General features: G+C 46.1%; 1 protein-coding gene across 1 annotated transcript in view; it reads left to right on the top strand.

The window, feature by feature from the left end:
• The window catches only part of LOC144107158 (mitochondrial tRNA-specific 2-thiouridylase 1), a 129,462-nt gene that overhangs the window by 87,627 nt on the left and 16,437 nt on the right, over window positions 1-25,398 (top strand). The gene's annotated exons all lie outside the window — the stretch shown is intronic.

Below are 25,398 nucleotides of genomic sequence, written 5' to 3'. Positions count from 1 at the left end.
TATCACGGAGCAGCCAGCTTGCAACAATTAGAACTGTCAATCGTGTGCTCGTTGTCTTGATGGCGTGAGTGGACGCTAAGTTGGATTTTGTTGAAAACGTAATCCACGAGAGAACACGCTCACTTTGCTGGCGACACCGATACAGTGACAGTGACACCGATACATTGATACATCTATTCTTCAGCTGCTGGAAGTGGCGCTGAACATAGCCATTTAAAGACTGCATCGGCGCGTTGTACAATGAATGGCTTCGGCAGGAACGCCCGAAGACACCAACTGAGCAGCTGAAGCACGCTTCTCTCAGCCAAGTGGCATAGTGGATAAACGACGCTTGGTATGGACTGCCAACTGCCATGGTCTTGGGGTTGTTTTCCACGTGCAGCATCTCATCACGGCTTCCAACTAGCAACAGTGGCTCAGGTGACTGCGACTGTATCCTTCTCGCGAGTGACGATGCATCCTAAGAGGAGTTTCATATATGAAGAAACGTCTTTGAAGGTGTTCCTCGAACGTTTTCGAGTATACCACGATGTCGTCTAGGTACGCGAGCGCATGTTGCCGCTTTGCATCTTCCAGAACACGGTCCATTAAGCGCTGATAAGTAGCAGGTGCTCCTACCAAGCCAAAAGACATTCTCTTGAATTGGAAAAGGCCTCTGTGACAAGTGAAAGCAGTTCTCTCCTTGTCCCGCTCATTCATTTCAACCTGAAAGTATCCGCGGCTAGCATCGAGCGTTGTGAAGTACTTTGCCCCACCTAGGTTGGACACTAGGGAAGAAATGGTTTGTAGAGGGTACACGTCCTTTCTCATAACCTGATTCAGTTTGCAGTAGTCCACGCAAAGTCGTCACGTATCGTCCTTCTTTGGAACCAAGATTACCGGGAAGCCCCATGGGCTGTTAGACCTCTCAACAACGCCAGTGTCGATAAGTTTGTCTAAGGCGCTGCCCAGTGCTTTCCTCTTAGCCAAGCTAATTGGTCTAGGATTGCACTTCCAAGGCAGTGCGTCACCCGTGTCTGTTCTGTGCCTGACTAGGGTAGTGAGGCCAGGGCGGTCAGTGAATGTCGTGTTGTATTCGTAGAGGAGTGATGACAGCCGTGCCTTCTCCCTCTCCGTCACACCATTCACTGCCGACAACAGCGGCGATTATCTCTCTCAGCGGCGATTGTCCGCTCGTCTCCTGGTTCTTGGGCCGATGGGGTGGGTTTGTCACGGTCTCCCCCGCTCGCATCACGTTCGGAGTCTGAATTGTCTGCGACACTGCGGGCGCTTTCGCGAAATGCTTCAAGGTGCCGGACGTGCGCTCCCTGTAGCCTCTGCTGCTGATGTCTATCACAATACGTGTCTTGGCTAGGAAGTCTCGTCCAAGAATTACAGAAACGGATAGACAGGGAAGATGAACGAGGCGTTGTCACCACACGCGTGTTTCCCAGCAAACCACTATCCTAGCTGCACCGCTGGAGTGCGCTGTGCCGCTCGCAAGTCGAAAAGTGGTATCGCACTCTCTCAGCCGGGTTTTGTTCTCGCGGAGATGGTTTAACACCTCATCACCGAACAAAGAAGTGCATGCCCCTGTATTGAGTAATGCGGTGAATTTCTTTTGAGCTATCGTTAGCTCAATGAACGGCGCTGACAAGTCAACAGACCTTCCTACACGACATGCCACAGGCGCTAGCAAACCGGGGTTCTCTGTGTACGCCGCGTGGGATCGAAGGTCGATCACCGGCGGCTTTGGCCGTTTCCCAACCACGTTTGGTCACGGGCGGGAGGGTGGCCACACTCGCGGGCGAAATGCCCCGGCTGGTTGAAGGGCGAGGCGATGGTCGCCACGTTCCAGTCGGTCATCTCGAACTCGTGGTGTGGACAGTGGGGGCCGCTCGTGCGGCTGTGTGTCGGCCTCGCGATCTCGCCTAGGTTTGTTTTGCTCTGCGGCAGCGTGTGCTGTTCGCAACGCTTAGCTGAACGGGTCCAAAGTGCGGTCAGACAACTCCCAACCCTTTGGGACACGCTTGTCAGGAAACCGTGCTGAGGCTTCAGCTCTGGAAGGATTGCGCACTGAGCTGCCATTCCAAGCGCAGCGCAGCTCAACTGACAGCGATGTGGGTGGTGGCGGCCGATACGTTCGCGCAGAGAGGATGTCTCCCTGAATGCGCTTCGCCTCAGCAGCGAGCTCATCCAAATCTCTGAACCTGGCTCCCCTCAGGTAGGCCATGAAAGACAGGTGCACTTGTTTCGTGACATGCTCAACAGGGTCAGCAAGGCGATAAAGTTCATCCATCGCTCGGACGTACTCTTAACAGAGACTCGTCGGGGTGCTGGGTGCAGAGCTCCAGCTCTCTCCTCAAATGCCACTCATAGTTTGCGGGAAGGAATTCGTTGCGAAAGCTTGCACAAAGCTCCTCCATTGTCCTCGCTCAGTTTCCAGCTTGTCAGTACCAGCAAGCCGCTTGCTCCGTCAAAGAAACAGGCACAACACGCGCGAGCATTTCGGTGTCTGCGATGCCTGTCACTTACTGATAATGCATAAGATGGTGGAGGTACCAATTTGCTCCCGTACTGTCATGGTACCTTGTGTAGGTAGGCAAGTCTATCCTAACATGTGGTGACTGGGCCGGGGCTTGCAAATTGTTTTGCAAAATACCCGCTAGACTCTGGATAACCTGCATTGCATTGTGCAAGAGCACCTCGGGTGATTGCGGACTAATGCCCTCAGAGTTTGGCGCAGCCGCTGATGGCGCCGAATGACGAGGCCTAGGTGCCCTGGTTCTGTGCCACTAGCTCTGAGAGCATGAACAAAGACTGCAAGTCACTCCTGTCGGCTGTCATCCTTTGTTAGGGCGACGGTAGTCGTTCACTCGAACAAAGGTCACTGCTCGATTGCCTAGTTCGCCCCACGTTCGGGCGACAAGATATGGGGTCACTCTGCGTCCAGCTGGCCGGGAAGGCGAGCTTTCGTGCTAGCTGCACGCAGGCGTTATTCAAGTACGCAACACTTTTCCCCAACCCGTGGCACAGAGTCGCAGCCACGGCAGGTCCGGATGAAATAGGCAACGGCAGGGCACGCTAGGAAATAGTTTATTATCCTAACACAAGGCAAAGCACACTGCGGAAGAATGTTCTATCCATAAAATAGATGTTCAGTAGCTCACCAAGTCGTTGACGTCGACCGGCGTTGTGTTCAAGGGCCGGTGGGCAGCGAAAGGATTCCTCGGGGCACTCAGGTCTAGTCCGGCAGCGAGAGCGCCTTTCCCGCCGCGAGTTCCTCCTGTTATCCCCTCGGGCATTGCCTCCCTAGCAGCAAATCGTTGCCGTCATGCTCAGGCATGCAACCTTCTCCGCAGTAGGCAGCGCGTGGCCGTGACGTCACGTCAGTGCTGGGGCGGAAATGAGCAGAGTCGCAGGGGTGCCTTTTCTCCACATTCCTGGTGGCCAGCGCACATGTGGAAGTCACGATCGCCGCTGGCACGGGGCACGGGGGGATTACCAGTGTATCCCACAAAGTGCAGAGGTTGTGTGGCTTGTTTGAATGAGACTAGGATTCTAGGTAAGACTGTCAAGAAAACTGCACGTGTTAGCCCTGAAGCATACTATATTAAGAGACATGACGACACTTGCATCAGCACTCCCTCATTACCACTCTTTGCAGCAAAAGGTTACTTTTTAGAAGCAGCTAACTTTCGGGTTTTTCATGTGTTGTTGCTTGCTTGGGCTTGCTGTTATCTTTCACGATTGTTCACTCTCCTCCTCTTCACCTTTGTTTCCCGCCTTATTTAAGGTGTGCCTTCCATCAATAAAATTCATTTGGTAGTCAGCGCTTGTGTCTGGTCCTTTCTTTGTCTGCGGATGTATGCTTCAGGGCTGCTTGTTTCCTTAGGTTGTGTTCAATCTTATCAAGCTGCCTACTTCGATTCAAGTTTTATATGCATTAACAAATACACCTTTGAACAGTGCAAAATTAGAATAGTATGAATAAAAATTAAAAAAATGTGGAAATAAAACCTAAAATAAATAAATAAATAACAATACAAGATTGAAGTCTTGCCTCCCCCAATCAAAAAAACGTTCTACGTTCTGGAGTCCCTACACATGACAAAATCAGTCTGCTGGGCGTGCAAATAAAAAATTAAACTTCTAAAATTTCTACCATTCGCTCATTTCTGACACTGGTAGATGCAACATTTGATTGTTTACAAACAATGTGGCTGGTCAGAAAGCGACTCAGAATGACGACTCAGCATTTGAGAACCATACTGGCATGTGGTAATTGTACTACAGCCGATCCGGGATATATTGAACTCAAAGGGGAGTGCGAAAAAGTTCGATATATCAATAATTCAAAATATAAAATACGCCTTTTAGATGCTTATTCCAAAATTGCATACATTGCGGGCAATTTTCTTGGGGTCGTGACAAGTGGGAACGTGTACCGATTTGCTCCTCCAAAGTCCAAAAACACTCGCGACCACCGCACTTTATTTTCGCAAGAAAAAGTCCCTGAGCTTAGCTTGCCTCTTCTTCTGCACCATAAAGTTTATTAACCTGTCCTCAAGCTTGTTGATGGCATCCAAATGAGAATGTCCAGTGAGTTTCATGGGGCTACAGCAGCGACGAATGACGCTGAATGCAGACGCAAGTTCAGCTGCAGTGCAAGGCACCTTGGTCTCTTTGCCTGAATCTTCGCCACTGCTGGGGTCCGCTTCCTCGGTATCTGTGATTTCAGCCACAATCTCAGCATCAGCACGACCCGTCATGGCTTGCACGTCATCATCAGCAATGACAAAATCTTGTTCTGTTACGCCGCCTGGGACAGTGCCTGCGAATGCTGAGAGCTCACGAGACTCGCTGTCCAGGCATCCCTATCGCAGGCCTGGAATCGTGAGGTTTGCTCACTTTAAAGACAGAGCAAGTCCTGTCTTCCGCTCGGAAATTTAAAGGTACAGGATACGCCGTCGCTCAAGATCTCGCTCCAAGCACACACCTTGCCCAGAAATGTCTCATTGAGTTTGGAAAGGCCCGAAAACTGCGTTACATGTTAAGACATGCAAAAGCTTTTCACAAGTGAAAAATCATACTATTTCGACCACACTTCCAACCAGGTCGTTGAGGAATGCCCGTAGCCATTATTAAAACCAAAATGTAGACCGCGTGCACCAAACCGTCCCCCTTTATCATTCCTGCTTGCTAACATTCGGAGCGTTATTCCCAAGCGCGATTCCTTGTGCAGTCTAATAGGTTCATGCGATGACTTGCTACTAACTGAAACATATGGCTTAAAACATCCGTTCACGATACCGAGATTCTTCCGTTCCTCTCAGATTTCGACATATTCCGAAAGGATAGACACGATAATGTCCGCGGGGGGGTGTACTAATCGCCACTGAACGGGATCTGAATTGCTCGCTTATCAACCTCTCATCACAACTGGAAATGATTTGGCTTCAATGCAATGCTACACACCTGACCACACTCATTGGTATTTGCTATAGCCCCCCTAGTGCTGATAGTTCTTTCGGCAATGGTGCACCGGCGGGCACACACCTTAAAACGTATTCCTGCTTTTGCAGCTGACAGCGCAGTGACACCTACCCTGATCGGACTGTCTACCAGGCCGGGCCATCTACGCATCTTCCGTTATCTTCTGGCTCTGCTGCGCTTCAGGAGCTCGACAACGATGACTGCGCATCGACAGGCACCTGCTTACGCCATAAAATGCAGGGCACGGAATGGGCTTGCTCAATTCAGCAGCGGTGCACCGGTGGGCACACACCTTAAAACGTATTCCTGCTTTTGCAGCTGAGAGCGCAGTGACACCTACCCTGATCGGACTGTCTACCAGGCCGGGCCATCTACGCATCTTCCGGTATCTTCTGGCTCTGCTGCGCTTCAGGAGCTCGACAACGATGACTGCGCATCGACAGGCACCTGCTTACGCCATAAAATGCAGGGCACGGAATCGGCTTGCTCAATTCAGCAGCGGTGCACCGGCGGGCACACACCTTAAAACGTATTCCTGCTTTTGCAGCTGACAGCGCAGTGACACCTACCCTGACCGGACTGTCTACCAGGCCGGGCCATCTACGCATCTTCCGGTATCTTCTGGCTCTGCTGCGCTTCAGGAGCTCGACAACGATGACTGCGCATCGACAGGCACCTGCTTACGCCATAAAATGCAGGGCACGGAATCGGCTTGCTCAATTCAGCAGCGGTGCACCGGCGGGCACACACCTTAAAACGTATTCCTGCTTTTGCAGCTGACAGCGCAGTGACACCTACCCTGATCGGACTGTCTACCAGGCCGGGCCATCTACGCATCTTCCGTTATCTTCTGGCTCTGCTGCGCTTCAGGAGCTCGACAACGATGACTGCGCATCGACAGGCACCTGCTTATGCCATAAAATGCAGGGCACGGAATCGGCTTGCTCAATTCAGCAGCGGTGCACCAGCGGGCACACACCTTAAAACGTATTCCTGCTTTTGCAGCTGACAGCGCAGTGACACCTACCCTGATCGGACTGTCTACCAGGCCGGGCCATCTACGCATCTTCCGGTATCTTCTGGCTCTGCTGCGCTTCAGGAGCTCGACAACGATGACTGCGCATCGACAGGCACCTGCTTACGCCATAAAATGCAGGGCACGGAATCGGCTTGCTCAATTCAGCAGCGGTGCACCGGCGGGCACACACCTTAAAACGTATTCCTGCTTTTGCAGCTGACAGCGCAGTGACACCTACCCTGACCGGACTGTTTACCAGGCCGGGCCATCTACGCATCTTCCGGTATCTTCTGGCTCTGCTGCGCTTCAGGAGCTCGACAACGATGACTGCGCATCGACAGGCACCTGCTTACGCCATAAAATGCAGGGCACGGAATCGGCTTGCTCAATTCAGCAGCGGTGCACCGTCGGGCACACACCTTAAAACGTATTCCTGCTTTTGCAGCTGACAGCGCAGTGACACCTACCCTGATCGGACTGTCTACCAGGCCGGGCCATCTACGCATCTTCCGGTATCTTCTGGCTCTGCTGCGCTTCAGGAGCTCGACAACGATGACTGCGCATCGACAGGCACCTGCTTACGCCATAAAATGCAGGGCACGGAATCGGCTTGCTCAATTCAGCAGCGGTGCACCGGCGGGCATGCACCTTAAAACGTGTTCCTGCTTTTGCAGGTGAGCAAATTTTTTCTAATCACTTTCTTTACTTTGCTATTTGTGCGCCGCTGCCGAATAGTGCCCTATATTTGCATCTTTTTTCGTTGTGTTTTCTGCTGAAATCTGATGACGAGAGATGCGCGTTGAAATGCGCATGCTCAAGGACAGTGTCAAGTTTTGCTCGGACACGTGATAATGTGATAGAAATTCAGAAAGGCATTAAAGAACTGAAGGACGACATGAAACAACTTATTCGAAAAAACAGAGAACTTGAAGAGAAAAATCTGGCCTTGCAGGCTCGAGTTGACCAACTAGAACAGTACCAGAGGTCGAACAATCTAGAAATGAAAGGACTACCTGAAAGCTGCATTGAACTGGATGCAGTTAAAACCATAGCTGAGACACTGGGTGAGGAACTTGCATATGCCGATATTGACATATGCCACAAAGTTGGAAGTGCGAATTCCAGTGGTCAAAACGTAATCGTCCGCTTCACTCGCCGGTCAAAGCGAAATAGCATTTTGGCAATGGCACAGAAGACATGCCTAACAACTGATTCCCTTGGATTTGATGGCCCAAGCAAGTCAGTTTTTGTTAATGAACATCTCACTCAAACAAATAAGGTGTTGCTTGGTGCTGCTATTTCTCGTAAGAAGGCAGCTGGCTGGAAGTGTTTGGACAAGCAATGGCAAAATTCTTGCAAGACAAAGCGAAATGTCAACGGTTCTACGCATAACATCAATGCGTGATTTGGATCTCATGACGTCTGCAACCGTAGACTCCTCACGAGGTAAAATGGGTGGCAACTGTAGAAAACTTCAATAAACACCAAAATGCCTGTCCCAGTCCTTCCCACAGATTTAAAAACCCACCTTGGAATTGACTATCTTTTTGACGCTCCCCTGAAATGCTTTCATATTGATGCCCGGTCTCTTTGCAACAAATTTGATGAATTTCCCATGCTGCTGGCAAGTTTTGGTTTCGACTTTGATGTACTCATGATATCCGAGACGTGGTATGTAAATGATCATGTGTTCACGCTTCCCTCATACGAAATTTTTTTCCTAAATAGCCAAAATGGGCGGAAAGGTGGTGGTGTGTCCCTGCTGGCGAATCAATCCATGAAGTGTGAACTACTCCCAGAGCTAAGCTTCATAATTGATTGTTGCGAAGTTCTCACAGTTCTCAGCAACTGTACTGTTTTCTCAGTTTTTTACCGCCCTCCCAGTGGTGATGAGGAGGCTTTCCTGGAATATCTGGACTCCCTCTTTCATTTCATTGATGATAAGAAGTATAACATTGTATGGGGCAGTGATTTTAACATTGATATGCTGTGTAATAATGCTATTCAGAACAATTTAGAAATTCTTCTTTTTTCAAATGGCTGCTCAAACGTAATAAGAGAACCCACTCGCATTACTTCCAACACGGCAACGTTGCTTGATCTTTTTATTACTAATTTTGATATAGCCCACATTAAGAGTCTTGCAAAGCATGATAGGATCCTAGGGAAAAGCTTAAGTAGCTCCAAAGTTGTAAAAATTTTTAGATTTGTGGATGATTTTTTGATCATCATTGACAACTCTAAGGCAGATTTTTATACTGACGCTGCAAATGTACTCGACTCCTTTAAAAAACAATTAAACCCATTAATTCTGACGCATGAGCTTCCTGACAAGAACTCTATCAAGTTCTTAGATCTTAGACTTGACTTTCACACTAACCACATCTGTTGGGGTTATGAACCTCGTGCAAAAAAAGGCCTACTGCCAGCGGTATCGGCGCATTCAAAACTGGTAAAGAGAGGCATTATCAAGTATTGCCTGACAAATGCGCTCAAAAGCTCATGTGAGCACATGATGCAAGAATGCTTAGCATCACAGATTAGACGACTGTCTGATTCTGGGTATCCTGGGCCACTAATTGTTTCTGTGGCTGAAGGTCTGCTGCAAAATATGAAAAAAGCACGATTGTTCAACAAGCAGGCAGGTACCAATGAACAGCAGGATCGCAAGAAAGTAGCTGTCATCCCTTACATTCATCATACATCCCACAACCTAAAGAAACTAGGAAAACGAGCAGGCGTTGAAGTTGTATTTTCAGCACCCGTAAAACTGTCTATGCTTTGCAAAAAGACCAATCCGTGCGGTATCCAGGAGAAAAAAAGATGTGTAATAGACCATCAGAAACGATTTGTCACTTGTGAGGAGGGTGTTGTCTATCGCGTACCGTTGTCTTGTGGCCATGAGTATATTGGGTAAGCAGGGAGATGTGTGAATAGCAGGCTAAAAGAACATGACTACAATGTTAATGAAAGCAAATCGGGCCACCTAAGCCAACACTGTCGTCACTGCAAGGTCGAGGCTGAGAAACGGGACCTTCCAAATTCGTGCATGCCACTTTTTAAGAAGAGCCAAATCATAACCCGCCACAATGATAAGATTGTTCGAGAGATTATTGAGGCTGGTAGTATTTTGCGTGCAGGTAACAAGTGTGTGAGCGTGGCATCAGTGGCATTGTCAGCTAAAGAGCTCTCCTATCTAGAACGATGGAAACCAGCGAAAGGCTGACTCATCAATCTTTTTTGTTTTTCGTTTCGAGTTGTGGCTCATGTATTTATACGTAGCGACAGCAAGAAATAAACAGTTGATAGTTAGCGCTCGTGTCGTTACGTGTCTCTCCCTTGTGTCCTGTTTTGTTACGCGCTGCTCTATTTTCATGGATCACCAACTCGCCCAACAAGCAACACTTCTAATCTGCTGCGAAATTAGTGACCACATTGGAATTTATATGTGTGAAGAAAAACATCGTACAAAGAGGATGTCTGATCAGCCTTATTACCGCCAAATAATCACTGAGCGTAGACTGAGCACCTTCCGCAGAGCAGTAGAAAATGAGACTTGGGATGACATTTGTTCAATAATGTGTCCTAATAACGCACACTACACTTCAAGTATTACCAAAGCTCCTGATATTTTAACAGTTAATGGTGTTGAGATGAGTAGGTTCGACTTGGCTAATGCGTTTAATGATTCCTTCCTTGATAACTCGCGGTCACAATATAACCCGAAAGCAATTGAATTTCTTGAGACTAACCACCCGCAGAGTGTTTTTCTTACTGCAGTTGACAACGAAGAAATTCAATCAATCTTCAGGGAACTACACAATAGCCCATCGCGTGATGCGGACGGACTTCAAATTTCTCCTGTTAAGTATGTTATAGACGTTATTTCACCCTCACTGACTCATATCTTTAATCTATCTCTTAGCACTGGTATGTTTCCCACGGAGATGCAAGTTGCTAGAGTACTGCCTGTATTTAAAAAAGGTGATCGCAATAATATCGCCAACTATAGACCAATATCCCTTCTGCCAGTGTTTTTGAAAGGTCTTGAAAAAGTGGTCGCTAATTATAACCCGCTCTCAACACGGTTTTCAGAAAGTCTTTTCTACTGAAACTGCATTGGTGGCCCAAAAACAATTTATCTTAGAAAACTTTGAAGAAAAAAAGATTACACTTGGGGTTTTCATAGACTTTAAAAAAGCATTCGACAGCATTAGTCATGACACTCTTCTTGCGAAAATTCAGAGATATGGCATCAAAGGCCATGTGCTAGAGCCAATTCGTTTTTATCTTTTGCACAGATATCAATATGTCGATATCAATGGTTGCTCCTCGCACATGACTGAAATCAAAACTGGCGTCCCGCAAGGGAGTATCTTAGGTCCACTTCTGTTTAATTTATACATCAATGATATTACCACTAAATAAGAATGCATACTTTATAATATACGCGGACGGCATAAGCATATTCTGCAATGGTCACTATCCCTATGACCTCATTATCCATGCAAATAAGACGCTTTCAGCACTTGTCCACTGGGTAAACTCTAATGCTCTACAGATAAATGTACATACAGAGCAATGTTATTTCGTCCGAAAGGAAAAATATTAAGTTTCTCCAGACGACTTTGCTATGCCTCCAGTAGTATAGAAATTGTTAACCCCTTTAAAAAATTAGGAATCTGGTTTACGGAAAAACTGCTATGGGATACACATATTGATCATATATGCCTTAAGCTTGCTCGTGTAGTTGGTGTACTATCACGGTATCACCATTTTTTCTCTACCTCAATTAAACTGCTTCTCTTTAAAACTCTCTTCATGTCGCATTTGCGTTACTGCAACCTAGTGTGGGGAGCTGCTCCAAAGACCACTCTTCAAAATATTTACCTCCTTCAAAAGAAGGCCTTAAGATTTATTTTCAACCAACCTTATGATTATCCTTCCGCAGCACCTTTTTCATAATAGTACCGTGCCGAGAATATTTAGTCTCTATAATATACGTCTGTCCTTGCGCTACAAACAGGAAATGAAATCTTGAAGAGTGCGGTGAGGGGCTAGTTGGTACGACATTATCGAAACAATGAATAACTGCACAAAAAGGACGGGACAAGAGAGAAGAAACACAGAAACTGCGCTTGTCTCGTGTGTTTCTGTGTTTCTTCTCTCTTGACAACCTCATGACCTCATGACAACATTCAATGAACTTACGCAGTTTTACCGCCTCGCTCGAAGGACTTTCCCACCCCCACACCCGGGACTGAGCCGAGCGGCGGCGGTGCTGTTTAGACAACTACAAACTGGTTCTACCTGGGCCCCCGTCACGGCGCCATTAGGTCATGATGCCATTAGGCCATGACGTAAATAAAGTTGTTCCTCCTCCTCCTCCTCTCTCTTGTCCCGTCCTTTTTGCGCAGTTATTCATTGTTTCAATAAAACAGGTAACACGGGATAAAATTTCAACAATATCTCAAATCGCTAAGTTTGAGCTCTTAGTGCTTACATACCCGCTACGCCTTCTGCGGCACTACACCCTTAACACGCCACGAATTAACTACGGGCTACAGATGCTTAGATATTATCTACCCGCACTACTCAACCGTCTCTTTGATGCAGGCATTGACATTAATAAATGAAGCAATGCTGACCTCTGGGCGTTCCTTCACTAAATAATTCTCTTTTTTTATGGTTTGTGGTTGTTACGTATACGGTCGAAATATGCAGGCTCATTGAATGCTTAGCGTAACCCATCAGCACGCCAATATCATGTTGTCTTCATTCATGTATGTTGAAAATTGTTCTTTTTTATACGTTGCAGTGGTGGAACTGCTGCGCCAATTGCGCCAAACTGCGCCAAATCAGAAATCCTGCTACATGCTGCTAAAAAATCGATTGTTTGCCTACTTTTGCGCCACGTCTGCACCAAAACGACGCTGAATAACTCTGCCAAGAGGAAAAGCGAAATTCACTGTCGCGGAACCCGACATCTGCCGGCAACGCTGTTCAAGACCTGTGCTGATTGGAAGAAAAAGGTGCGAAGAAAGTGTCGATCTTCATCCATGCTGGTCATCGCTGCCGGAGGTCATCGCAGCTCACGAGGTCTCCGCCCTGATGGATGAGTTTAGTCTTTGTGTCTCGGAGATATTAGCCAGATAATCCGAACGACTTGAAGACTTCTGGCAAAAATTTTTAGAATTCAAGCAAGAGGATGGGGCTCGAAAATATCCCTTATTGGCGGCACTCGTAAAGCTCTTCTGTGCCTCTCGCACAGCAATGCTGATTTGGAGAGGGGCTTCAGGGAAAATCGGCAAGTGCTGAGAGACCGATTGTCCTTTTCAATACAAAGTGTAAATGGGCTTCGGTCTGTAATGACATATTCCCAGCGTTTCGGCCGAAATCCAGCTGCCATTCCTATGACACAACGATTAATCAGAGCGCTGAAAGGATCGCGGAAGTGACAGCTGCAGTGGTTGGAGGCAGATGCAGCAGAAGAGACACGTGCAAAACAAGCAAAAGAAGGCTGATGTACCGGACAAGGACACACAGAAAAAGAGGTCAGAATGAAGAGAAGGTACTGGAAAAGATCAGGCTGGCCAGGAATATGGTCACCAATGGTGAGCTGCTTTTCGCAAAAGGCGTCAAGTCTAAAAATTTTGCAGATGTTACAAGTCCTTCTGAAGAACGGACAGGAGAGGCTCGCAGTGACGCTGTCTGAGCTGGAGTCATCAAGGAAAGAAAAGAAATAGTACCTTAAATTTGCAGTTTTAAGAATTGCATCATTTCTTTTATAGCTTTGTTGCATATCTTGTTATGTCGTCCATCTGAATAAAAAGGCTTTATTTTAGCAAAATCTCCTGTTTGCATATTTTTGCAGCTTTTTAAGGAAAGAACATACTTAAGACTGAATTTTGGCTTGAAGCTTGTTTTTGCATGGCTATGGTCATCATAAACACCTGAGCAATTGGCTGTTCCAGGAATAATGCAAGCCTTCTTTATTTAAGTGCTTCGAGACATGAAATTTTGCTACGAAACAGATTTTTCCTCCTACAAAAGCTCAAATATCTGCTACAAAATGCCATCTTTCCTGCTACAAAAGCTGCTACAAGAAGCCAGTTGTCAGTTCCACCACTGACGTTGTCAATGCGTTCACTGCTGCGAAATTAAGTGCTATAATCTCTGTATATAGAATGTTTAAATATTGCTTTCAGTGCATGCTTTGAATTTTGTATATAACTTGCTCTTTAGGCTATATTGCGCGCTTAGTTTGTGTTTCCGCTGTTCATTCATAGATTGTGAATTATGCCTTAGGTTTATGTATGCCTTTCTTGTTTGCATGTCACCAATGGTGCCATTGTTGCTGGATGTTGTGGGCCTCGGGAGCTTGTCAAGCTACGGCTTTTTTTTTCCCGGGGCCCACTGCTCTCTGTAGCAAGAAATAAATAAACTGAAACTGAAACCCGTTTATTCCATGACTCCCTGAATACTTTAACAAAAACATTTCCAAACAGTCCTGCTCTTCTGTTTGGTGATTTTAATTTTCCTACCATCCTGCCTCTTCATTGTCTAAATGTAGCCTGGCTAGCAATTTCTTAAACACATGTATAACATTTAGCTTAACGCAGCTTGTCACTGATCCCACACGCGTTACTGATCACTCGTTTAACATTTTAGATCTCGTATTAACTACGCATTCTGATAACTTTACTCCTATCACCGTGTTACGCGGTTTGAGCGACCATCTGACGATACATACTTGTTTTTATTGCAACAAACTAAAGAAGAAAAAAAATCGAAAACACTAACCCTTTATGATTAAAGGGACTACGTCAGCATGAATCGCGAATTGTCAGAATACCTCGACACGTTCGCAGCTAACTTTTCACAAAATTCTCTTGAGTCTAACTGGATACGTTTCAAAACAGAGATGCATCGACTTATACTTGTGTACATTCCCACCATTGCAATAACTGGAAGAATAACGTCACCATGATTTAATGTAACCCTAAAGCGACTAAATAACAAGAAAAAAACGCCTGTTTCGGTCAGCCAAAGCAACTAACTCTCCTTGCACATGGCAGAAGCATGACGCAGCCGCGAAAGAATATGACAGACTTACCGCGCAAACTAAACAGAAGTTTTTTCCACTACTCTACCATCCATCCATCCATCCATGCTGCAGGCTAACCCACAGCGATATCGGAAAGCTATCAGCCCTCATCAACATAATGAGATCACACTTAATAATAGTTCTGAAACTCTGATTCCTAGCACTGAGGTTGCAGGTTGTCTAAACGCAGCGTTTAGTTTTATTTTTATTAATGAACCTCTTGACAGTTTTCCTGATCCGCCATACTTTACACATCCTCTCATGCAAAACATCACATTTGATCCCATCGGCATTGTCAAAATAATTGAATCACTGAAAAACTTGTCATCCACTGGTGTGTATGGTATAAACGCGAAAGTGCTGAAAAATACTAAACGTACGTGTAGCCTTTTCTTATCACTCATATGCCAGGAATCAATCAACAGCGGTTCACTTCCACGTGACTGGCAGGTGGGCAAGGTCATCCCAGTCTTCAAGAAAGGAAGCCGATCATCACCAAGTAACTACCGCCCCATTTCCATAACAAGCGTCTCTTGTAAAATAATGGAACATGTATTATACTCGCATATTGCTAACTTCCTAACATCCGCCAATTTTTTTCACCCAAGTCAGCATGGTTATCGCAAAAATCATTCCTGTGACACTCAACTTGCTCTTTTCCTGCACGACTGACATTTAAACCTAGATAGCAACATCCCGACTGACGCATTATTTTTAGACTTTTCGAAAAAGTGTTCGATAAGGTCCCCCATGGTCGTCTCCTGTTAAAGTTATCACATCTTAAACTTCATCCATGCGTTCTAAACTGGATTCGAGGGTTTTTAACTAACCGCCAGCAATTCGTATATGCCAACTCACACCCCTCGTCTGTAACACCGGTGTTGTCAGGCGTACCGCAAGGTACCGTACTTGGGTCGCTCCTATTCTTAATATATATTAATGACCTACCTTGTAATATTTATTCTAATATCCGACTTTTCTCTGATAATTGTTTCATTTACCGAGTAATTACTAACTCTGCCGACCATTTGGCATTACAAACTGACCTTACTCACATGCAGGACTGGTGTAAATCTTGGCTGATGTCGTTAAATGTTTCTAAAACCGTGTTAACGTCAATTCACCGTCGTCGTAATTATGTTGAGCCAAATTATACTATCAATAACATGCAGATTGGAATATCTGAAACTTTCAAATATCTCAGTGTGCATATCTCCCGCGACCTAACTTGGACTTGTCATGTTAACCACATAATAAACTCTGCTAATCGTGCATTAGGCTATTTACGTCGTAACCTTTTGCTCGCTACACCTTCTATTAAACAGCTTGCTTTTCAAACTTTTGTGCGACCGAAGCTGGAGTATGCTAATGCTATTTTTGACCCGCATTACAATAATCTTACTAACGCCCTCGAGTCAGTTCAGAATCGCTCGACACGCTTCATTCTGTGTAATTATTCCTACAATGCCAGCATCTCCGCACTAAAAGCGCAAATAAAACTGCCCCCCCCCCCCCCCCCCCCCCTAGCTGAGTGCCGTAGAATAGCATGTCTTAACCTTTTTTCATAAATTTTTCCATTCCTTGTTTTTTGATAACCCCTACATAAAAAGAGCCAATCGCATCGCCCGCTTTTGCCATCAAAATACAGTGTATCCCCCAAAAGCCCATATCGTGACCTTTCAGCAATCATTTTTCCCACGTACAGCATGAGACTGGAATGACCTGCCCACCGAAGTTGCCACTATTATCAACCCACAAGCATTCAAGCGGGTCATCGGAAACCTCTCATCATAATTTATTTCCTTTGTTTGCATTAACCACCCACTTTCTCATGTAATGTCTCGATTGACGCCTTTGAGGAAATAAATAAATAAATGAATGAATGAATGAAATCTCTGGCCACTCTTTGGACAGCCACTTCTTCATGTCAATGCTGCTGGTTGCCTTGCTTTCACCCGAGAGGGTCTTTCCGACGATGCTGTAGCGATGCTTAAAACAATGCTGCCAACCAGTGCCACCAGTGAAGCTCCACGAGCATCGGGCTGTCAACAGGGATGTTTCTGGCGCGTTTCTAAAAACCAAGCGTACAAAGCTTTCTCGACATTGTTGTAGGTTGCAGCACGCATACGACACACTCCAGGGCGACTGGATTGCGCTGCCTTCAGCTTCACGTCGGCTTTGCTTTGCAGTATTGTACTCGGCGTGTTGTGAGGAATTCCGAACGCATCGACGACCGACGGCTTTTTCTCACCGGCCTCCACCCATCGAATGATGTCCGCCTTTGTTGTCAACTCCAAATTCTGGCATTTTTTCACAATCATGGCTCCCAAACATGTGACCAAAGCGAGAAGAAAGTGCACGACACTGCAAAAGTCACAAGCGAACTGACATTGGCCTCGCAAACAAAGTGAAAAGAATGACCACCGCACCGCAATCAGTGCCACACCAGTCACATTTGCAACCATCACCGACAGCAGTGGCAGCCAAAATGGCCAAAATGTTGGTGACAGCTAGCTGATGTCGCTTGTTTTGGCCACGCCAATGGAGTCAGCCAACCAGCATGCAGAAATCTGGTGCCTGCAGGCCTGTGGCTAGCACGGTTTCCCTCTTCCCATCCCCTTACATGTCCCTATGGCCATTCACACCCCACTAAGTTCTCATCACGTGACTCTTACTTGTGCAGCTCCGCACAAAGGTTTCAAAGGCCAGCGCTCTTCATGCTATGAGATTTCGGGAACATCGTGAGCTCCATTAGGAAAAGTCCATTTGCAGGGGTGCGCAGTGATGGGAGAAGCCCACTGCCAGTGTGGGGCTTATTGGGAGAAGCGCACTTGTGGGGGCGTGGCATGGCACGGAGTTCGATATATCAAATATTAGGTGCACGGAAGTTTGATTAACGCTAACAAATTTGCAATACTTTTGCATGGGATTCCCAAGGGGATTTTACAACTGTTTGATATAGGCAATAATTCGATATATCCGGGATTGAACCATTAACATAAATTAACTGAGCAGGGGGCAGCAGAAAGTTTGGTGGGTGGATGAGATTAAGAAGTTTGCAGACATACGGTGGGCACAGCTGGCAAAGGACAGGGTTAATTGGAGAGACATAAGAGAGGCCTTTGCCATGCAGTGGGCGTAGTAAGGCTGATGATGATGATGATAATATATTGTTGAACGCATGAATGCACTACAACTGCCTTCAATTTCAACATCTCTTTAAAATACACCATCTTGAGATGTGCATCTCTTATTGCCCCCTCACTGAAGTTTGCTTTTGGCCATTACGGGGCAAAAATGTGCTGCATCATCAGTGCCGTCTGCTTTCACATGCTGCACAGTGGGATTGCACTGTACAGTAGTACTGGACGTCTTTATCATGAAGACTTTGAAAAGTTTTCCCATCTCTTCATTTGCGGTGCAACTGTGCACAGTGCTTAGGTATTAAATAACTTTTGTCTCGTATGAAATCACTATGTTTAACAATGAGAGACATTGGGCTCCATCTCGGCGGCTATGCGCAGTCTATTACGCTCGGCAGTCTGGCATCTGCGTTTGGCAAACCGTTCCTCTCTTTGTTCAGGCGTCTCCGCTGCTCTCTTCACCTTCTTACACTCATTCTCTCTTTGTTGAGTAGCCAAGTGCCAGGCGACAACCTCAGGAACGGAAGAGTTAATCTTCTCTTGTCTATGCCGCCGTTTAGCAGTGGCTGGACTCTCCTTCTCTGCATCCATATCAAGCATTGTGACGCAGCCGCCCATTACATCTCCACCTTTTAAACACAATGCTGCGCATGCAACGTGCAGTTCGGGTGATAGAGTGGCGTGCGGCGATGAAGCGCGGCGCCCCTTCTGCTCCTCTCCAGTTGCCATGGTAACGGCGCATGTGCACAACTGGCCTCTCCCAGCCACCGCAAAATGCTCGACTGGTAGCCCAGTGTAGCTCTCGCTACAAAGTAGAAACAATAGCAGGTTACGTAGAACAGTTTTATTTCCTTTCATTTCTGGTATTTTCTTTAACTGAGGTAATTTTTGTTTAAAGCGAGAAAAGAATTTTTGAAGTGGAACTCCCACGCTGCAAGTTGCGTCGTGTCTTAATGCCTCTTCACCGCAGAGCACGACACTGCCGACACTGTGGCCAGACGAAATGTAGAGTTCTTGTTCTTAAGTGAGGTTTGCACTTCAGGCAAGCATGAGAGCGTTGAGTACTTGAACAGGTATTCGTGGGAAAAAATTGTCTTAACACTGCCGGGGCGACACATGCTCCAGTGAGCTAGTTTGGTCTGGTTCTGTTGCAGTCAGTAATTCTTGTAATTCAGTAATTCTTGCCATGACAGACGTAAGCACCAGCATAAGAGCTTGTGAGGCGCTGATCTAGAAATGACCAGGACTATACGGTGTTGAAACAATCCTTGACGCAGCAGCACCACGTGGTACCTGAGCCTTGTGGCCGTTAGAGGGTCATGCCCGGTTGTTTCCGATGTGATGTCTTGCTTGTATCTGATTTAATTAGTGCAAATTCTGCATAAATACTCCAGCGACAACTGTAGATGAGCCACTTTGCTGACGAAGAACCTTCATGCGAGCAGTGCACCTACACCAGCTCCAGCGCGTCTAGCGTTACTCATCGCAGCGGTAGATGAGCCACTTTGCTGACGAAGCACCTTCATGCGAGCAGTGCACCTACACCAGCTCCAGCGCGTCTAGCGTTACTCATCGCAGCGGTGCGCACTTCGCTCCGTCATGCACGCTCCGAGGCGCGTGCTCTCCGCGATCTTATTCAGTATAGAGCACTTGTGATACGCCTGCCAATGCCAGCTGTTCATTCCCTCCTCGTGGTCCATGTGAGACAGCACGCTGAATGTCCTCGTTTTTCTTTTCTTGGCTGCCCTCACCGAAGTGGGCCTGTTTGATTTTAGAAAGCAAAACGATCTCGTTTATTGCATACCACTCGCCAAATGTCACATGATATATTGTGCCCCAGCCCTAAAAATGCATGACAGTGAGCGACAGCAAACTGCGGTGGTTATCTGGCCATAAGTGTTGTGCCATGCCAGGTGCCGTGTTCAGCAGTGAAGAGGCTTAAGAGATGACACAACTTGTGGTGCGAGCGCTCGACTTCAAATATTCTTTTCTCGCTTTAAACAGAAATTACTTCTATAAAAATTTCAGTAATGAAAGACAATAAACTGTACTATGTAATCCGCTATTGTTTGTATATTTGCTTGGACCACCTCAGGGTGAAATTAACAAGTGTTTTTGGCTCAAAACGCACTTTTTTGTTACTGCAGCATTTTTTTACTCTTTTTCTGAATTTCCGAGAGCAAGGTGATATTTAAAACAAAACAAAATGACCGTGGTGTTCCAGCTGTTCCATTTGCACCATTCTGATACATTTACATTTTGCTGCTCCAGTCTGCTTCAAAAGCGGAAAATTGATCAATATTGCGCCTTAGCTGTGCCAAAAAGATGATGTGGTCACGGGAAGATGACTATTTTTGGAATAATTAAAACTTTCAGTTGGCAACCTAAAATGTTTGCAGTTGGCAACCCAGGGTGGGCTGGATTGTGGTAGAATTTAGCAGCCAGTTCATTCACTACATGGAGGAAGGAAAAAACTCAGGAGAGGCAGTTAAGCCACATTTTTTGAAGCCGGCTCCCCCTTGCTCCCCCCCCCCTCCCCCCCCACTTGGCCACCGGCTCAGCGCACTTGCTCATGCGCAGCAGACAGTGCAGCAGACAACGACGATGCGCCTAGCGTTACTATTGGCTGCGCCTTCGGCCAAAGACTCCCACTTGCCCTTGTGAAAGCGCATGACTTCACATTTTTGGCGTGCAGCTTGGATAGCGAGGGACTCTCTCAAGTTTTCCTTCCTCCATGTTCGCGCATCATGTCGGTTGCATCAAAAGGTTGCAGGATGTCGGTCAACCCTGAAGCGGGCTGAATAAGTCATATATTCTGGGTTAGAGAGGAAAAGCTTGGAGCAGGTCCAGCGAGGTCAAGCTTTATTGAAACAAGGGAATTTCAGCCATCCATGCTGATTCAGTTTGCGAGCTTGATAAATGTTTAAAAAAATTTCAACAAGCATTGAGATAGTGTGAACGTGAAAAAAGAGAATGGTTCAAGTGAAAATGGCCTTTGGACTTTTAGTCAAGCATGCTTGGCTGAACTTGCGTGCAAGACAGCGCCAGCATTAATAAAACGTGTTGTCACCGTTTTTTGTGGTTACCTTTCTTCTGTTTTTTTTTTTCCTAGCTACATATGGCTGAACCTGATCTCGTTAGTAAAAAACACTTCGGGGTAACTCCTTTATTCCATTCGTGCTGCTCCCAGGTTGCTCCAGAAATATTGTTCTTACATAATGGTGCTCCAAAATGAATATTTTTCTGCTCCAAAAATTGCTCCAGAACTTGAAATGACTGGACCACCACTGCTAATGACAAAAATGGTGCATTTTAATATTTTCTTTCAATTTTTAAAAAATATTTTTGGTGCATAAAGCTGCATGGTCTGAATTATATCAAAATCCAGAGTCTGTGCAAATGTCAATTAAAAATAATATGAAGTGTTTTCTAAAAATTTGAATTTTTTATTAATTATTGAGCAGTGCCTGGTATCTCGCCATTTCTAAATATTCAAACTGCGCTCACTTCACGAATAAATTTTTTTGGCATATGTATTTCAGGCTTTGTTTATGCACATTAGGATAAGTTTCCGTGAATTTTTTTGAACAAATTGGAGATGGTTGATTGCAACGTCTGGGCTGTTTGGCGTGGAATGCCCCTTTGTACTGCTTACCTGGTTGAGCTGTGCATGATGCAAACCCGTAATCGTCTGCACTGAGATAAATGAAGTGAAAACCGCCAGCGCTGGGTTACCGCAGAAGGTGGTACCATCAAAAGAGTCGCGCAGTTTGCAACGCTCGGCGCCTTTCGCATCGTGGTACTGTCGTCTGCAGACAACAGATGTTGCCACCACCACCCTTCGGCGAAAACTTGGCGTGACAACTTTTGGTTCCTCAATCTTGGCGCAGATGGTTATGTGCTTGCATCATGCACGGCTGAACCATGTAAGTGTCGTCAAACTCACTAAGCGACAAAAGTTACTGTGATATCAATCGCTGGCCCATTTGCCAGCAGTTGAGGCAGGAAAATTTTAAAAAGTCTTGACAGTAAAGATGCATACTGCACTCCACCATCTGTCTCCACTGTGGCATGGGTACCATGCTTGTCTGAGCCAAATTTGCACCACTACTTGAGTGCACACAAAAATCCACGAGAGCCATCAGCCGAAAGAGCGGTACTAGTGTTTAACTCATAATTGAAACGTAATGTTCTCTCCCTAGGATTTGGCTCGGAAATATGCAAAGTTGCCCGTAGTGATTGCACCTGCCCCTCCATAGTTCATCTAGATTTTACAGCTAGGCTTGTTGAGGCACTGAATGTTGGGGTTGCATATTAACAATATATACTCAAAATTGAAACACATGAATAAGAACAAAATTAAAACAAAGATATGAATAGTAAACAAGATGCAGGAGACTTCTTTAAGATGAACTTGAAGGGAGTAGAAAATTTGTTCATTTTAAGAGAAGTTCAGCTTAAGTGCCCCCAAAAAAGGTATATGAGCATGCTGTGTGTGTCCACATGTGTTGCGTGAAAAAATTATGTATAAAATGGCTTTGCAATGAGAGGATAATTGCAAATGGATCATGTATGGCACTATTCATCAAGTGAACTGAACAGTGAGGGCATGAGACAGTCCCGTTATTCTACGTTAAAACAGCATTGATCTAGTTTTCTTTTTAAACCACCTTTTTTTTTTTTTCGCTGCCTGTCTTCCACAGCAACTGCTGTTTGTGCTTTTTTTTCCCGACTTGATTTTTGAGGGTCCTCTCTAGTGCCCCTTATCTCACTCCTCTTGCAGGATAGCTGTTATCAACTGTGCCAGCAGGTGCACCATGTGTCTTTCCATCTACCGTACCTCTGCTGCGCGATAACATGGGTTGCAATGCTGTGTTAGTTTAAGTTTCGGTTCCCAAGCTGTGTAAACCACAGGTCAACAAGCAAGTGCACTGCATGCTTTTTAGTCTGTCGCAGGCAAGAGTGAAAGCACCCAGCCTTTTCCGCATCGGTAAGAAAGCAGGCGCACATTGGCAACATAGCTTCCCCACACAATTGTGTGAATGCGCTCAGCAGCTGTCTTGTGGAGGCGCTCTTTCTTGCATGGAAGCTTTTTTTTGTTTTTGTCCCTTTGCTCGACAATGTGGCACAGGCGACCCATGAGTGCCGTTGTGTGAGGTCGCCAGAGTTTGCGATCTTTGTGAAAGTTCTTAAAGGGGCTCTGAAATACCTTCCAACAGAAGCACAACTCGCTCAATCACTGCATTGTGTTGTCATGAACATCTGAACCAAATAATACTCTTTGCATGCAGCAGAGAACCCACAATTGCGCACTAAAGTTGGTGAGCCCTTTCTGGCACCTTTTTCATGCGCTCGCACCCTCACACCGCTGCTGCGTATTCCAGTTCAGAGATTGTTTCAGACATCAGGCAGCCAACGTGGCCGAGGCCAACAACCGCCGTAGCTCCTCCCCCAGCAGTGGGGCCAGCGGAGGAGCTCTGACCTTTCAGCGTACAAGAAATGATGAGAGGAGGGGAAAGGCACCAAGACGCTGAAATTCAAATTTTGACGACAGATAACTCAGTTTCTACAAAGTGATTTAAAAATTGTACTTGCTGGAGGATATTCATGAAGCAGCGCCCTTCAACATCACAAGCTTACCACAACTTTATTAGAGCCCCTTTCAAAGCCCATTTAACTGAAGCACACTTGAAACTGATTGTCTTAAGTGGATTTCTTGTTTATATTGATTGCTATGGGGAACCAACCAAATGGCCTCACATTTTTCATCTCATCCAAGAATTTGTCTTAACCGTGTTCATCTTAACGGGAGTCTATGTACAGTACTCACGGATTGAAATAGGACATTCGGAGCGCTAGCCTTGCAGTGCCACGCAGGCATGTGGTAAACCACAGGCCGGCTCATTGGCTACTGGAAGGAACAATTCTGCTTTGTAGATGTTCTCCCTCTCGCACCATACCACAATGCACCACCTTGGTTCCATGAGCGTCTACGGGCGGCGCTCCATGAAGCGACGGCCACGCGCTCCGAATGTCCTATTTCAATCCGTGAGTACTGTACATACATTGTTGCACATTGCTAATAAATACAGGTTGTTACAGAATCTCAAATGCCTTGCCACGGCGGCAGTGGTCTTTTGGTTTTGAGCATTCACCTCGTATGCGGGAGGGCCGGGTACGATCCCCAGTGCTGCTGGGTACCCGTAGGTTACTGAGTGGGTGCAAGCTTTACCATGGCCTGGCCCTCGGCTTCTCAAGGGTGAAATGCTTTGGATGGCGCTTCTTTGGCCCCCATCCTCCTTCTTCGTACAGACAGACACCTTGTGCACTGGTGCTCTTTGACCAGAGCTGCCCTTGCGCCATTCTAATTCATCATCATCATCAAACACTTTCCAGCAGACCAGTCGAGTGTGCCATAAATGTGGTACTTGTTTGCTTAAAATGCCCAAAATGCTGCTCAAATGCAAAAATGCTATTTGGGGGCACCTGCTCTCGTTACTGCCCACAGGCTTTTGAGTGAGCAGAATCAGCGGAGGAGTGCAGACAAAGGTGAATGTGATGCGAGTGGTTCGTCATCAGGTGTTGGTGATGGCATGACTGACTATGCTCCCTGGCTGCTTGCTAAGCACGAAGTATGGGTTTATAAAAAAAACACTCGGAAATAGCATACATCCTGCTCTTATTGCCTTTTCATGCGATAATTATTTAGTTTCAGTTATCACATGTCGCGTTTTCGACTTGGTTTACGTCTTGAGGAAGTCCTGCATTTGCATGAATAGAATGCCAGTTTGACTCCCTGTGAAAACCAAAGGTTTGCAAAATCACGGCGTCGTCTTCCGCGGCCTCAGCGTCAATTAAGAGGCAGTGGTTAAGAAAACAGAGTCAACTGCGGCAAAACAGCCTAAGCAGTGCCGCCGCTTCTCCGTGCTACCAGCGCGCCCATTTTTCTTCCCTTTTCTAGTCCTCACTGCACTTTTACCGGCTTTCCGTTCTCGGTGACCCACTCTGCCTTCTATGTTCATATATGCAGCTTTGCTTTTTCTGTACGCGCCGCGCGCTTTGCCTCACTGCCTGAACGTCTTCGAAAAGTTGGTTTAGCAGCTTTCAAGCTGGTGGTGAAGCCACCTCAAAGAGTGTCGTTTAATCAAATTTGGTATCTATACGCCTCGCGATCCTATACTTGGCGCGTGCCGCGATGTCATCATTCTGCTGTAAGGACATCGCCTCGGCCAGGCGCCGTTTACTATAGCCGTTCCTTCTAAAAAAATTTTTAATCGAAAAAAAAAAATTTACAGTCGTCTATGGAAGGCGGAATGGGGCCGCAGCTTCAGTTTACTATATCCTAGTTTTTACTATAAGAGAATTTACTGTAGCGGGGTTCTACTGTACCGCAGTTTGTGTTTGTAAGAAGGCTGAATGAAATGCTTGAGAGTATCTGGCTCCAAGGTCTTCACTGACGCTGTTTTTTTTTTCTAACATGATGGATCGTCACACCAGAAAAAAAGAACTTTAACGCTTAAGCTTCGCCGTTAAGAGTAGAACGCGATAGCATTTTTGGGTCCCATCACATCGCCTACTCAGTTACCTAGTTCCAAACTAGCATAAGCCTAATTACTCATTTATGCATCAGTACATGTCTCCATGATGCTTAATTA

Source organism: Amblyomma americanum, chromosome 10 (assembly GCF_052857255.1).
Source record: "Amblyomma americanum isolate KBUSLIRL-KWMA chromosome 10, ASM5285725v1, whole genome shotgun sequence".
In the NCBI taxonomy this organism is placed as follows: Eukaryota; Metazoa; Arthropoda; class Arachnida; order Ixodida; family Ixodidae; genus Amblyomma; species Amblyomma americanum.
The sequence above is the reverse complement of the archived record's forward strand: the minus strand, read 5'-3'. Positions and strand labels throughout refer to the sequence as shown.